This window comes from Macrosteles quadrilineatus, unplaced genomic scaffold (assembly GCF_028750875.1).
Source record: "Macrosteles quadrilineatus isolate MER2022 unplaced genomic scaffold, UCM_ALF_1.0 Scaffold_1__1_contigs__length_201487025, whole genome shotgun sequence".
NCBI classification, from domain to species: Eukaryota; Metazoa; Arthropoda; class Insecta; order Hemiptera; family Cicadellidae; genus Macrosteles; species Macrosteles quadrilineatus.
In genome coordinates, this window is record NW_026542594.1 from 188,061,198 (window position 1) to 188,074,185 (window position 12,988).

The 12,988-nt window shown below is 35.4% G+C and overlaps 1 protein-coding gene across 1 annotated transcript in view; it reads right to left on the bottom strand.

The window, feature by feature from the left end:
* Nucleotides 1-12,988, bottom strand: part of LOC129003361 (regulator of G-protein signaling 7-like) — a 131,988-nt gene that overhangs the window by 99,518 nt on the left and 19,482 nt on the right. Inside the window, exon 2 of the mRNA XM_054431656.1 lies at nt 10,295-10,352. The gene's annotated coding sequence lies outside the window, so the exon portion shown is untranslated. The remainder of the gene's footprint in view (nt 1-10,294; nt 10,353-12,988) is intronic.

Here is a 12,988-nt window from a genome sequence, read left to right on the forward strand (position 1 = left end):
GGAAGATCCCACAGTAAGATACAGAGGAGGTATACAATGGTGCACTGTGGTGTCTAGCACTAGTCGGTGGTGTCTTGGGCCCAACACCCTCTCTTATGTACTACAACGCTCACGGTAGAGAAAGGCCCTGTGCCTTGTGCGATAGTTCAGGCTTTCCCTTGCTCACCAAGTATGTATAACCATAGGCAAAAAGAATTATATATAGACCGTCAGCTGAGCTGTGGTACCGTAGCTTCTGGCGCACACCGCTGGGAGAGCCATGTAGTTGCGACATATGCGCTACGTAACTACACGGCGCTCCCAGCTGTGTGCGCCAGAACCTATGGTAACCACTGCACGGCTGACAGTATGTATTTTATTCTTTTTGTCTTAGAGCTGAAAGCGCATGGTCGTCCTATAAATTTCCTCTGTTCCTTACTTCTCTTTAAATATCGTAGGGACATGCGCATGTTGTGATGACGTAAGTAAGGTCCATTCTGTTCGGTTGTGTCACTTTTGTTCACACAATTACAATACCAAGATATTTCAAATCATATATAAAACATACTGCCTCTTCACAGCCTCCTGTAATACTCCTTAAAATCTGTATTAGATGAGGCCATGACATTATAGGTTTTATCACCCTAATGGATCAGCTGTCAATTTAAATCTTAGCTCCCTCCTCGTAGATGTTTGTTTCTTCTTATTTCAAAACTACTTCAACCTAATAGAAGATCTAATTACAAACCACAGGTTTTCTCCTCTGGTTTCAAAACCAAACAACAATGCACTAATTTACACATTTATCCTAAAAAGTGGGAAAAAAAACACTTCGTCGACACTTAAAACTCTTTATCAAATTATCAAACTAGAACGAAAATTTAAAATTTTAGAATTACAACTGACAGGAAGTTGAAAGGGGTTGAAATCAAATTAACGCCATCTCCGAATGTCAGAAGTGGACGGATATAAATCCCGATTAGGTGACGGATTTGTCGGACGAAGAGCAAACGACGACTTTTGTTGGCTGGGAGCCAACAGCTGTTTATACCTGGTTGATCTACAATCTGACAGTGTCGAAAACATTACGGACACAAAATGTAAACACAAATCCCTCCTTCTCAGGACAAGAAACAAAATTATTTTATTACAAGCACAAGTTAAAAATTCTAAAATGTCTTTGGCAGCTCGATCAAAGGTTTTACGTAAGTAATTGTTATAGGTAATATTTGATTTTGATAATTATTTGTTCAGAAACAAAGGATGTTAGGAGTGTAGAAAATGAGGTTATGTTTTTAAGTCTCGGTACTTTTAACCTATAGTAATTAACTCTGTTCAAACTCTTGTATGAAAAGAAAAGGGTTTAAAACGGTTCGCATTTGCTTTAAAAATATGTCGAAGTAGTAATACTTCACATAGAGACACGGGTTTAATCTAAGTTTATTTATTGACTAGTGTTTGTTTAAAGGTTAAACATGTCGCTTTGATGAGGTTTACATTATAGCTGTAACCGCGATTTTATTTTGCATTTACTTATATTGTTTGCTCAATATATTATTTGTTAACATTTCATTCCAACCCAAGTTACTTATATAACTTTAATAATAGAAATTTGTGTGGTTTACGTTTGTGATTTTACTATGGCTTAAGTCTATGTCCGTAGGCTTTAATATTCACCAAATACTCAAAGGTCTTTGAGAAACAACTATGTTTAATGTTAAGACATAACTGAAATTTGTCGGTCACAGAAAATAGTTTTGGGACAAGCAAGTTAAATGGATTGACATTTTCAACTAACTATTCTCATCTACATTTTGTACCAGAAAAAATTTACCTTCTAAAAGTATTTCACTACAATTAATATTGATCTTACCTATTGTGCTAGATTTGGAACAACAAGGTTTATATTGTTTGAAAGCTACATCATTTTACAGGTATTCTAAATCGTCGTCTTCTCCCCGTAACCCACACTCCACCACCCCAACTTCCACTACTCCCGGTGCCACTGGGGCGAGTCCCGTCACGACGGCAGAGCTGGTGGACTCCTCCAGAGGACGACGGTCCACCCCGGGGCCCCCGCCGCCGCTGGGTCACCCCCACCATCTACGAGTATACCGAGGACATGGAGGAACTGTCTGGCGTAGTGACGTACGATACTAGCGTCGGTCCTCGTGGAGACATCTACATCACGGTCAAGTGGGGCAATGGACATGTAAGAAACGTTTTTTTATTCAAGAAGAGGGAGCTCTCACGTGCAAATGAAGACTATGTAAAATTACCTAACATAATCTATTCTAACCCAAACTAACCTGGGGAGTGAGTTGGTCTTGTATAGAGCATGGGGCTATATGTCCCGCATCAAATATATATATATGTCCCGGGTTCAAATCCCACCAATGACCAATGGATTATATCTATGCTATAATGCCGTCACCCTCTGGACTAGCCAGAAGTAAGGGGTAAAACAGTTCCGAGCTAAAACCTAGTTAGGATGTGAAGGTGAGGCATAGTAAAAAATACCTAAACTAACCTAACTTAACTTGCATAGGATACATGTTAAAATAGGTATCCCTCTTCTTGGAAAAGCCCAAGGTAAATTTGCAAGGAATTAAAGTAGTGATCAAAGAGAATCAAAAAGTGTGAGTTCCTTGCATAATAACCTTGCATTTGGTTGGTATTGCATATGGACCTCCAAATATATAACAATAAAATCAACACACTATCCTATGGATTTTAATTGGTTGTCTTTTTTAACCACCTACTTTGTTATTCTAATTTATTATATGTGTAACGAGAAATCAAATATTTTATGTTACACAGGTGTCACACCTGACGCACACTCTCCCCCCTGGAGTGGACCCGGCCACTGTGCAGACGACATTGAGTGACGATGGCGTCATCAAGATCACCGCCACCTTGAGGTGATTACGACGTCATCAAGATTAACGCCACCTTGAGGTGATAACGTCATCAAGATCACCGCTACCTTGAGGCGATGACGTCATCAAGATCACCGCTACCTTGAGGCGATGACGTCATAAAGATCACCGCTACCTTAAGGTGATGATGTCATCAAGATCAACGCCACCTTGAGGTGATGACGTCATAAAGATCAACACCACCTTGACGCGATGACGTCATCAAGATCACCACCATCTTGAGATGATGACATCATCAAAACCACTGCTACCTCAAGTTGATTAACATTTCAATACACTTTGACTCTTTTGACTAAAAGTTTTTATTCCACATTCAAATTAATTTTCATATTAAAATCTACGCTTTGTGCAGTGGCTCCCTATTTAAAAAATAAAGACAAAAACCCCCTACCAATCGACGACTTTGTTAATTTTCAAACAGTTTTTAGACGTTTCAAACACATCCCTCTTAAGTAACGCACGAAAAGATTGCTTTAAAGATTCAACCAGTCTGACTTTTAAATGACACGTGGAAACTAATTTCCCTAAGGGTTTCCACTCCTGAATCTTCATAACTGGGTGGCAAATATATTTTCTGACCTAAGTATAACCTACTTTATGTGTTAGACTTGGATTTCTCTTAAAATACAATTATTTTCCTGTGAACTCTATAAATTTATAACGTTTGCAAAATATGTTGAAAAACGTTTTCGCCCGTTGGCAATTGGTGTACCATTTCAACCAATAGAGAAATAGGTAAGTTCATCTTTTAGGCTGTACTTGATTTTAAAAATCCAAAATTAAAATATTTCAAAAGGGGAATTGTGTAACACAATATGAAAAATGTCATTTCGGGGAAAGCTTTTTGAAATGAAAAACATATTTATTTAAGAGGAGAAGTTAGTTAGGACCTACAAATCCTCTACCACTTAACCTCTAAAACATAAATAAAACTATTCACTCATATCGGTGAAATGAAAGGTTTTTAAATACCGCTCGAGGTATGTTTTACTAATTAGCAGTAAAGTGACCTTTTCAGTAACATCAACAGTTGATTCATAGAGTGCATTAGCACGCAATGTGGGGATAAATGATGTTGCAGCGACAGTATCGATGTCATAATTCAGAAAACTCATTACACCAAACAGTCTTTTAATTCTAAACTAGCTGATAAAGCATTTTCCAATATAGTGAACTTCGTTTTTCTCATTTGAGATTAGCTTTATGATAGCAATACGTGTTTTCCATACAGTTTGGATAATTGGGTTCTGAAATTATGTTCAGTTTATTTTATTTGCATTATCTTTGGGGATTTCTCAGACGGAATACGATAGAAATTATTCATAGCAAGCTGTTAAATTAGAAAATAATCTGCAAACTTTAATACGACTGAGGTGTAATTTTAAAGCGCATAGCCCAGCGTTTAACACTTTTCTTTAATACTTTCTTATTAAATGGCAACCATACAAAGTAGATATTTTAAGCCAAGTATGAATGGAGATGAGTGTAGGATGAGTGGCGCGTTTTTGTAGTCTTGTAAGTGACTAAGGCCGACATTCCTTAGACACAGCTAATTAATTAATATTAATTAATATATTAATTAATTAATTAAAGCTAATTAATAGCAGCTAATGGCTACTAAGGGACCTACAGTTTATAGTGGAATCCGAACCACATTTTAGCCTTGGTATATACGAATTGTTCTAATTATCAGGATAGTACTGCGGATAGTCGTAGTACTCACTCGTGCGGACGTTAATCAACACCAGGGAGTATCGCATCCACAGTGCATGCCGATATATATCCACAATTCGTTGAGAAGAATGATAATTAAAAAGGCGGTTTCCTTGGCCACTTTTTTTAATAATTAAGGTTGGTAATTTTGTTGTTGTTGTGTACATCTAAAAAAAGAAAATACATTCAAACTAAGTTGTATTCAGCTAAAAACTCTTATAAAACATGGTAAAGGGTATTACATTGGAGTAATTTTTATCTGGGAACCAAGTTTTTTTTAACCATATTAAAACACAAACGTTGACAAAAGGTTCAACCGTCCTCTATGAAAACGTTGAATAAACCCCTGTGGAAATAACCCATCCAGCCGTGCGGGGATAAACTATAAACTATGATAAACGATTTTGGACAACACACTATAGGTTTAATATGGGTTTACTAAGGGTTTACTATGAGTTTTCTATGGATTCTCTATGGGTTTACTATGGGTTTAATTTGGGTAATGAATACACAACTGCTGTGGGTTTACTATCGTTTCGGGATCACCAGGGACAGTTTATACTGATTACAACCCAAAACTATTTGAAAATCCACCTAAAGCTAATAAACTGTTTCCCTAATCTCTATCATCACTACTTCAACGTTTGTAAAAAAAAAACAGATGAAGAATCAAATCCTAACAAATTACATTAAAAACACGCTGAGATTCACAGTAACTGCTTAAGCAATTTGAATTGCAAACTCGCATGATACAGCGAATAAATGAATATGTCGCGATGTTATTCATACATTCCTTCAGATCGCTAAATTCGAAATGTTCGGATGACGGAATATTTGATTCATGCAAATGGTGGATTACCCTTTGCTCTTAATGAGACGAGTTTTAAAATATTGTGTCGTGTGAGAGCTATTTTTCTAAAACCTGTTTAGATTTTGCTTGTTTTTTAGCGAATTTCCCTACAGGGAAGTAGCTATTACCGTAGGTCACATGGTAAGACCTAGGCCCGGGAATTATTTACTTTTTCATTTTGATGTCACCAGAGGCCAAAAACACTATTCGCTCAAATTTTTATGTATATAAATGTGTCCGTGAAGACGATAACTTGAGTAATTTTTGTCCGATATTGATAAAATTTGGATTGAAGGTGTAAGGCGGGATAAACGTTGTATTTTATAGAGATATATGGATAAACTTGAATGAGTTCGCGAAGCAGCTTGATCGGACCATGGGAACGGGGGGTTTTATGGGGTAAAAATTGTGTTTTCTCATTTTTACCCTTAAAACTCAAAATCTCCCAATTTTCTCCAGAATTTTTAAAGAGTAAAAAAAAAGATTTAGTATATCAAAGTGTTTTTGTATGGTTATTGGTTACGGAGAAAAATTAAAAAATGTTCATTTAAAATGTCCATGTTAATGGAGAATATTGTAAAATGTAGTTTGATTGTTTATGGATGTATTTTGATCAAACTTGGCAAATTTATTTATTTTATAATAAGCAACTATTTTAATAAAAACCCCACTTAAGTTTCCCTGTAGCAGCAAACCTAAGTACTCGTTAAACATAAATGTTAATTTAATAGATTAATTGAAAATCAATCCAGGCAAATGGAAATTCACTTAGTAGGCAGGTTTGCTGCAGCGGGGGTATTTTTATTAGTTATTTGCTGCACTTTTTTGACGATTTTTACCACGCGTTGCTGTATCTCGCATTGGTCATATTTTAAAATTACTATTCATAATCAATGTATCGATGCTTTACTCGCACTTCGCAACAGGGCGAAGAAACAGAATAGCAATTTCCTCTTCATATCAACAGTTGGAATATAGTTACACACAATGATAGTAAACAACGCTCATTTCAACCCCTTTTAAGGACATTGATGTAACTGTGCGTTCGTTGCATTTTGTGATTTACATTGGTCATAGGTGTGAAATTAGCCTTCAGTCGTTTTGTTGGTACCCGAAACATACACATTCACATATTGTCTGATGTAACCTTTGAGGTAAAAATCAATAACCGACTATGATCATCACGGTTATCATGATTCTCTGACATACAGACACACATACACTCGTATTTTGAAATACTATATGTAGGATTCATTTATCATTTAGTAAAAGATAAAGAAAGCACATACGATGAAAAGGTAGACAAGAATTGGATATGAGGGAAAGACGGTCAAAGGGGGAAAGGGGAATGAGGGGAAGTGTTGGGGGAAACTAGAGCAATTATCCCCACAAGTGGGACCTTTGAAGTCGCTAAGTTGGCAGCGCTACCTCCCGTCCTCAGCTGAATAAATGAAACCAGCCTGACCTTAAATTAACTTCTGGTCTGGCAAATTTATTTCTTCCCCTGCTTTTAGATGCAATTTCTTGTGTTCTAGTTTAATAAATTTCTGAATTTAATTCAAAGAGTACGTTTGTTCTTTAATGATTATGGTTATAAACAAGAGGCGGTTTCTATTTTTAGTACCACTTCTGGTTGTGACTTTTTCAGCTTCAGATTTGTTTCATCAATGCTGAGTAAACAAAGGTACACTTAATTTAGGTTATTTTATGACAGGAGAGTATTTTTATCGATAACCGAGTACTCGACCCCTGTTTATCACAAAAAACTATACATATTAAAAACCTTTCAATGAAATAAATAATTAACAAATGCCCGTTTGTATTTAGTCTACCAAATTAAATCAAACTCTCCCATACAAAAACGTATTTCCATCCTAGTATATTTCAGTTGCTAACTTTGTCGGTTTACAAACCAAACAAATCCAATGTAGATTCCCTAGTAATTTTTAAATAATATTAATTCCTTAATTTCCATTTAGTGAGTTGTTGCTAAACAGTTTGTTTAAAATTACCAAACTGGAAATAGATATAAGATTTTCAAAAGGTCGATGATTAATCAAAATAGATAATACCAAAATGCTCACCACACAACTTGTTAAATAAATATTTTCGCGAATAATTTTGTTACTCTGTTTAAAAGTGTAGCCTAATTGGCAATTAATTGTTGAGCTATTATTAATATCCAGTAGACCGCTTAGAACCATTAGAGGCGATGTATCATATAAAGTACGGAAATGTAGAGCGTTAACAGTGATGAATGCGGGTTAGATAAACTGAACTGATGAATTTACATGATCTTCTGTAACTGAGTCTCCTCCCACTATGTACAAAGGCGGTTACATTAGTGGTAAACTACAGTTGAACAAATTTAGAATACTGTATTATGTATTTATGCCATTGAACGCCATTAATACTAAAAACTTACTTGGTTTGCAAAGTATTATATTCCATAGAAAGAAGAGTACATGAATAATTGAGCAAATGTTAATTTAAATAGCTAAGTTGACACTATTCAGATGTACTAACATGTAGCCTACTTGTCCTGCTTGTCCTGTACGAATAAAGATATTTTGATTTGATTTGATTTCGTTGTCATTTTGTAATAGTGAACACGATATAAGGGAAAAACTCAAACCACCAAATTACTTTTGGATAAGTTTAGGATCGAATCCACATTCGCGCATTGAAATCAATGGTTAAAATAACTAGAAATACCCCTGCCACAGCAAACTTGCAGACTAAGCGAATGTCCATTTACCTGGCTGGATTTCTACTAAAATATTCCCTGAAAATTGTAAGATTTATTTCCTATTTAAATGAGTACCTAGGTTTGGTGCTACAGGGAAGGTATTGAGGTGTGTTTTTGACTTATTCTTCATAAGAATAGCATGGGAATTTTAATTTTAAAGTTTTTTTTTATTTTCTCCGTAACCGATAGGCATACAACAATGCTTCAAAATACAAAATTATGTATTTTTTAAAGCTCTACAAAATGGTCTGGAAAGATATTGTAAAATTATGATTCTACCCGCCAAAAAAGTAAATACTACAAGATTTTTTTGGTAACATTGTTTACAATGTGTATAAACAAACAAACTGTTTACAGGTGTAAATTTAACGATAGCATGACATACAAAGTATTGCATTTATCACTCAAAGTGTAGTGTACGTAATTTGTATCTATTCAATCTGATTGGAAAATTGTTCATTTATGAGGGAAATGTTAAAAAAGTATTGGACATAAAAGAAAAAAGCTATTTTTAACCCCCCGCCTCTCCCCCTTCCCATCTTTGTAAGAAATTAACAAACGATAAATTAACAATCCGTGTTTCCCGTTATTTGTGTAGGACTAAACTCCATTGTTTTACCTTAAAAATGTATCTTTGTTTTGTATATTTATGTCCAAAGATGATAGGCGCTTCTAGAGAACACCTACTGAGTTTAAGATAATCGTAACTGGTATTTTCCTCATTATTTGTTTAAATCGTGTTTACATATGAAAGGGTACAAGTAAGTGCACCAAATTATAATTTTCTATCATTTGAAGATGTAATTTCTCTGTCCTAAAATCTGAATGTTTATGATTTAAACATTGTATTGCTGCAGTTTCAAACAATTCAAACAATAAAATACTAATTTTCCAAACTTGACTCATCAACTCACTGAAATTATCTTTACATTAATATGCAGTTATCAGACTTGTAGAGTCTTTCAGGATAAGAAAGTTTCCGGATAAACCAAGAGGGTGAAACTCATTGAATTTCCAATCCTGAGAGGCCAGATAAGAGAGATGTGTGGTTTGGTGCTTTCCACTTACTTAACTAATAAACTAAGAGGTTGGTTTATCTTTTACACGAGGACTTTCAACTAATAAAACGTGAAATTCGTGTTTAAAGTGATCACTGAATTTGATGTACACATTTTGGTGGATAGAATTGTGATTTCGGTTTTTACCTAGTTTCTCGATGAGAAAACATAGTGTTTGACCGGAAAAATACACTAATACAGTATTAGTATTATATAAATGCGTTGTACTCGAACACAGACGGAACTGTTTCATTCAAGTGGGATTTGTTGCAGTATATTCCGGTGAATAGAAATTTTACTAAAAAGCACAAACGGCATAATATCAACTACACAATCAACTGATATCAACACATATTGTATAAACAAATTGAATTCAATGGACATTTGTTAACATTGCCCACATCGGATTTAACCACTTTATGTGGTCTACTCAAATTTCAGTATTGGAATTGTAGCACAAAAACTATAATTGGTAAAGACAACATTGATAAATTATACTAAATTTGTTTAAGATTAACTGAAGATTTGGCATGTAAAAATAATGTTACATATATGAAAGATAAAAGTTATTGTTCTTCTAGCAACTCTTGGTTGCTTTTTGACCTCTTTGATAAGATTCAGAAGAAATGGATTCTATAGGTAGGCCTGCGGCTGTCTGCGTGTATGTTGATAGGCAAACACCACTGAACTGAGTGGGAAAATGAAATATAAATGTCATGAACCCAACGACGCAAAGTTTTATGTCCGCAAAAGTTGTAAAACTTAAAATGTTTTCCTTAATCATTGTGCGTGTGTGGCTGTTTCCTTCGGTGAATTTCGATAACCAAATTATTCTCTTTCGTGTCCTTGAACCTAGAGAAGGAAACAGTCATAAATATATTTATATCATCTTGATATTAAAGTTAGGATTTTGCAACAAATAGTTTTTAGTCTAGTGCTAAAACACGAGGCATCAACAACACTCTCTACTCACTACGGTCTACAGAAGTAATTGAACAGTGCTTACAGTTTTTTCAGAACGTCCCCTCACCACACCGTCATGACTCGGTATACGCGGTACATACCTGCAAACAACATACAGCTGTTAAACATACAATATCAACACAAACAACATCATGACTCGGTATACACGGTACATACCTGCAAACATACTTTGTACATACTGTACATACTTTGTAGGTTTAACACTACAATATCAACAAACCACACATGACTCGGTATACGTGGTACATACCTGCAAACAACATACAGTTGTTAAACATACAATATCAACAACACAAACAACACAAACATGACTCAATACGCGGTACATACCTGTGAACAACAACAAACAGTTGTTAAACATGCAATATCAACAACACAAACTACACCGTCATGAATCTGTATACGCGGTACATACCTGTGAACAACATACAGTTGTTAAACATACAATATCAACAACACAAACAACACCGTCATGACTTGGTATACGCGGTACATACCTGCAAACAACATACAGCTGTTAAACATACAATATCAACAACACAAACAACACCGTCATGACTCGGTATACGCGGTACATACCTGCAAACAACATACAGCTGTTAAACATACAATATCAACAACAGAAACAACACCATCATGACTCGGTATACGTGGAACATACCTGCAAACAACAACATACAGCTGTTAAACATACAATATCAACAACACAAACTACACCGTCATGACTCTGTATACGTGGGACATACCTGTGAACAACAACATACAATATCAACAACACAAAAAACCCCGTCATGACTCGGTATACACGTTACATACCTGTGAACAACAACATACAGCTGTTATACATATAATATCAACAACACACCGTCACGACTCAGTATACGCGGTACATACCTGCAAACAACATACAGTTGTTAAACATACAATATCAACAACACAAACAACACCGTTATGACTCGGTATACGCGGTACATACCAGCAAACAACATACAGCTGTTAAACATACAATATCAACAACACAAACAACACCGTCATGACTCGGTATACGTGGTACATACCTGTAAACAACATACAGCTGTTAAACATACAATATCAACAACACAAACAACACCGTTATGACTCGGTATACGCCGTACATACCTGCAAACAACATACAGTGTTAAACATGCAATATCAACAACACAAACAACACCTTCATGACTCGGTATACGCGGTACATACCTGCAAACAACATACAATTGTTAAACATACAATATCAACAACACCGTCAAGACACTGTGAACAACAACGTTCAACGGTTAACCAAGAAACAAACTGCGTTCAAGGATATAAACATAGGCCTTTCATGGGGAGAGATTCAATGATTAAAATTTGCGACACGGACTTCAGTCTCGCTCAACGTCAAAATCCGCTTTCTTAAAGAAACCCCCTTTAAACTGGTTGTTATAGGTTATGAAATAGGTAAATGATTACAGTGACGCTGAGGTCGCCAGGCAACAGACTACATCTGGTCTCGGCGTTGCTAAGATACGGGAACAATCAATAGCATCTTTGAGGCCAAGATTCTTTCATTAAGTGATTCTAATATCACTTCCGCGCTGAGTTGGCGAAGAAATCACCTGGGTAAAGTTTTTAAATATCACTCGTTTGCTTGGAATGTTCTGTTGAAATTTTCTTTACAAATACAATTGTGCTCAGTCTGTTTAGTGTTTTAAGATTACTTACTTAAACATTTTAAGTTGGCCGTTCGTAAGTTAAGAACCCCCCCCCCCCCCCCCGCTGCAGCAAACCTGCAGACTAGCGAATTTCCATTTAACTGATTGGATTTTCTCCTATTCCCAAAAACCTGTTTGCATCACCATACACAGTCTTTAAAAACAATTTATGTACCTAGCTGGCAGTGATATTTTTTATTATAAATTGAACCAATTAATAACTTTACACTTATTGCAAAGTGTTATTTAAGGTGAGTTTGTGACTTCACAAGTTTTTCTCAACACGATGTTTTCTAAATAAAACTCTAAAGTTCCACAGGTTGCTTTACAGTTCCTACAGCCGATGTTTGCCACATTTAACAGCTTTCCACACAACAATTCTCTCTCTTGAGGGTTGTAAAATGACAAACACAGACTCATCCCACGTCTCTGCTCCCTGATATACATCTAGACCTATCTCTTGAGTCCTTTGTTCAAAATAACCTTTTATGACGGTTCATCAACGTTGGCGATTGAATTAATTTTAGAATTCTTAATCGTGTTGTAAAAAAAATTGCAAAGTTTCAGAGTATAAGCTCTGACGATGGAGTATTCCGACTGAATATTAGGTCGGTATACGTAAAATAGATAGTAAGGGAAAGACTTAGTTTTAGATTTTACATTTTTGTTCAAACATTTTTTAGCTTTTCATCCACTAATATCTTTTTGTGACTTAACTTTCAAATCATTTTCCAAAATGTAGTAAGTAAAATAATTGAAATATTTGCTTTGAAAATCAATTTACTATAGTTTGTATCCTTACTTAAGTTACCTTCAGTATCTGAAAGTCAATGGTAAAACCAGCGATAACATAACTAATAGTTGGTCGTGTTTGGATAAAACATAATATTAGGTTATTTCCGGCAAAATAAGGTTGTCTCGAAAAGGGTAATACCAATATAATTTTATCTACACAAGAATGTCAGCGATGAAATGTAATAATAAGGGATGATTTAACAATA